The sequence below is a fragment of the Cynocephalus volans genome, chromosome 4, assembly GCF_027409185.1.
Source record: "Cynocephalus volans isolate mCynVol1 chromosome 4, mCynVol1.pri, whole genome shotgun sequence".
NCBI lineage: Eukaryota > Metazoa > Chordata > Mammalia > Dermoptera > Cynocephalidae > Cynocephalus > Cynocephalus volans.
In genome coordinates, this window is record NC_084463.1 from 68,755,827 (window position 1) to 68,760,267 (window position 4,441).

Here is a 4,441-nt window from a genome sequence, read left to right on the forward strand (position 1 = left end):
CAGAATACAGCAACACATACGTAAAATTATTCATCACGATCAAGTGGGATTCATCCCAGGGATGCAAGGTTGGTTCAACATACGCAAATCAATAAATGTGATAAACCATATTAACAAACTCAAACACAAGGACCATATGATCATCTCTATAGATGCTGAAAAAGCATTTGATAAAGTTCAGCACTCATTCATGACAAAGACCCTCTATAAGTTAGGTATAGAGGGAAAGTATCTCAACATAATTAAAGCCATATATGACAAACCCACTGCCAATATCATCCTGAATGGGCAAAAGCTGAAAGCTTTTCCTTTAAGAACAGGCACTAGACAAGGATGCCCACTCTCACCACTCCTATTCAACATAGTGTTGGAAGTACTAGCCAGAGAAATCAGAGAAGAGAAGGAAATAAAGGGCATCCAGATTGGAAAAGATGAAGTCAAACTGTCCCTGTTTGCAGATGACATGATCCTATATATCGAACAGCCTAAAACCTCTACAAAAAAACTGTTGGAATTGATAAATGATTTCAGCACAGTAGCAGGATACAAAATCAACACACAAAAATCAGTAGCATTTCTTTTCTCCAATAGTGAACATGCAGAAAGAGAAATCAAGAAAGCCTGCCCATTTACAATAGCCACCAAAAAAATAAAATACTTAGGAATTGAGTTAACCAAGGAGGTGAAAAATCTCTATAATGAGAACTACAAACCACTGCTGAGAGAAATTAGAGAGGATACAAGAAGATGGAAAGATATTCCATGCTCTTGGATTGGAAGAATCAACATATTGAAAATGTCCATACTACCCAAAGTGATATACAAATTCAATGCAATCCCCATCAAAATTCCAAAGACATTTTTCTCAGAAATGGAAAAAACTATTCAGACATTTATATGGAACAATAAAAGACCACGAATAGCCAAAGCAATGCTCAGCAAAAAAAAATAAAGCTGGAGGCATAACACTACCTGACTTTAAGCTATACTACAAAGCTATAATAACCAAAACAGTATGGTACTGGCATAAAAACAGACACACTGACCAATGGAATAGAATAGAGAATCCAGAAATCAACCCACACACTTACTGCCATCTGATCTTTGACAAAGGCACCAAGCCTATTCACTGGGGAAGGGACTGCCTCTTCAGCAAGTGGTGCTGGGATAACTGGATATCCATATGCAGGAGAATGAAACTAGATCCATACCTCTCACCGTATACTAAAATCAACTCAAAATGGACTAAGTATTTAAATATACACCCTGAGACAATAAAACTTCTTAAAGAAAACATAGGGGAAACACTTCAGGAAATGGGACTAGGCACAGACTTCATGAATACGACCCCAAAAGCACGGGCAACCAAAGGAAAAATAAACAAATGGGATTATATCAAACTAAAAAGCTTCTGCACAGCAAAAGAAACAATTAAAAGAGTTAAAAGACAACCAACAGAGTGGGAGAAAATATTTGCAAAATATACATCAGACAAAGGATTAATATCCAGAATATATAAGGAACTCAAACAACTTTACAAGAAGAAAACAAGCAACCCAATTAAAAAATGGGCAAAAGAGCTAAGTAGGCATTTCTCTAAGGAAGATATACAAATGGCCAACAGACATATGAAAAAATGCTCAACATCACTCAGCATCCGGGAAATGCAAATCAAAACCACATTGAGATACCATCTAACCCCAGTTAGGATGGCTAAAATCCAAAAGACTATGAACGATAAATGATGGCGAGGCTGCGGAGCAAAAGGAACTCTCATACATTGTTGGTGGGACTGCAAAATGGTGCAGCCTCTATGGAAAATGGTATGGAGGTTCCTTAAACAATTGCAAATAGATCTACCATACGACCCAGCCATCCCAGTGTTGGGAATATACCCAGAGGAATGGAAATCATCAAGTCGAAGGTATACCTGTTCCCCAATGTTCATCGCAGCACTCTTTACAATAGCCAAGAGTTGGAACCAGCCCAAATGCCCATCATCAGATGAGTGGATACGGAAAATGTGGTACATCTACACAATGGAATACTACTCAGCTATAAAAACGAATGAAATACTGCCATTTGCAACAACATGGATGGACCTTGAGAGAATTATATTAAGTGAAACAAGTCAGGCACAGAAAGAGAAATACCACATGTTCTCACTTATTGGAGGGAGCTAAAAATTAATATATAAATTCACACACACACATACCCACATACACACACAAACCGAGGGGGGGGGGGAAGAAGATATAACAACCGCAATTGTTTGAAGTTGATGCAACAGACAAACGGAGGGGACATGGTTGGGGGGGAGTGGGGGAGGGAGAAGGGAGGGAGGTTTTGGTGATGGGGAGCATTAATCAGCTACAATGTATATCGACAAAATAAAATTAAAAAAAAAAAAAAAAAAAAAACGAATGAAATACTGCCATTTGCAACTACATGGATGGACCTCGAGAGAATTATATTAAGTGAAACAAGTCAGGCACAGAAAGAGAAATACCACATGTTCTCACTTATTGGTGGGAGCTAAAAATTAATATATAAATTCACACACACACACACACACACAAACACACACACACACACACACACACACACACACACAAACCGGGGGGGCGGGGAAGAAGATATAACAACCATAATTACTTGAAGTTGATACGACAAGCAAACAGAAAGGACATTGTTGGGCGGGAGGGGGGGAGGGAGAAGGGAGGGAGGTTTTGGTGATGGGGAGCAATAATCAGCCACAATGTATATCGACAAAATAAAATTTAAAAAAAAAAAAAAAAGAAAGAAAATAAGTAAATACATTGTGAATAATGGAAAAAAAATAGATATACTTTGAAGGAAAGGCCAACAATACTCGCTGGAGAATTGGTCAGAGGGTGGGATATGAGAGAAAGTGAGGAGTCAGGGAACTTCAAGGTTTTTAACCCAAGCATCTAAAAAATAGAATTTATATTTACTATGAAGAGATGACTGTGGAATGAGCAGGTTTTAGGGAGCTCAAGATTTTGGTCTTTTTTTTTTTTTTTTTTTTAATTTTATTTTGTCGATATACATTGTGGCTGATTATTGCTCCCCATCACCAAAACCTCCCTCCCTTCTCCCTCCCCCTCTCCCCCCCCGACAATGTCCTTTCTGTTTGCTTGTTGTATCAACTTCAAATAATTGTGGTTGTTATATCTTCTTCCCCCCCCCCCCTGGTTTTTGTGTGTGTGTGAATTTATATATTAATTTTTAGCTCTCACCAATCAGTGAGAACATGTGGTATTTCTCTTTCTGTGCCTGACTTGTTTCACTTAATATAATTCTCTCAAGGTCCATCCATGTTGTTGCAAATGGCAGTATTTCATTCGTCTTTATAGCTGAGTAGTATTCCATTGTGTAGATGTACCACATTTTCCGTTTCCACTCATCTGATGATGGGCATTTGGGCTGGTTCCAACTCTTGGCTATTGTAAAGAATGCTGCGATAAACATTGGGGAACAGGTATACCTTCAACTTGATGATTTCCATTCCTCTGGGTATATTCCCAACACTGGGATAGCTGGGTCGTATGGTAGATCTATCTGCAATTGTTTGAGGAACCTCCATACCATTTTCCATAGAGGCTGCACCATTTTGCAGTCCCACCAACAATGGATGAGAGTTCCTTTTTCTCCGCAGCCTCGCCAGTATTTATCGTTCATAGTCTTTCGGATTTTAGCCATCCTAACTGGGGTTAGATGGTATCTCAGTGTGGTTTTGATTTGCATTTCCCGGATGCTGAGTGATGTTGAGCATTTTTTCATATGTCTGTTGGCCATTTGTATATCTTCCTTAGAGAAATGCCTACTTAGCTCTTTTGCCCATTTTTTAATTGGGTTGCTTGTTTTCCTCTTGTAAAGTTGTTTGAGTTCCTTATATATTCTGGATATTAATCCTTTGTCAGATATATATTTTGCAAATATTTTTTCCCACTCTGCTGGTTGTCTTTTAACTCTGTTAATTGTTTCTTTTGCTGTGCAGAAGCTTTTTAGTTTGATATAATCCCATTTGTTTATTTTTCCTTTGGTTGCCCGTGCTTTTGGGGTCGTATTCATGAAGTCTGTGCCCAGTCCTATTTCCTGAAGTGTTTTTCCTATGTTTTCTTTAAGAAGTTTTATTGTTTCAGGGTGTATATTTAAATCCTTAATCCATTTTGAGTTGATTTTAGAATACGGTGAGAGGTATGGATCTAGTTTCATTCTCCTGCTTATGGATATCCAGTTATCCCAGCACCATTTGCTGAAGAGGCAGTCCCTTCCCCAGTGAATAGGCTTGGTGCCTTTGTCAAAGATCAGATGGCAGTAAGTGTGTGGGTTGATTTCTGGATTCTCTATTCTATTCCATTGGTCAGTGTGTCTGTTTTTATGCCAGTACCATACTGTTTTGGTTACTATAGCTTTG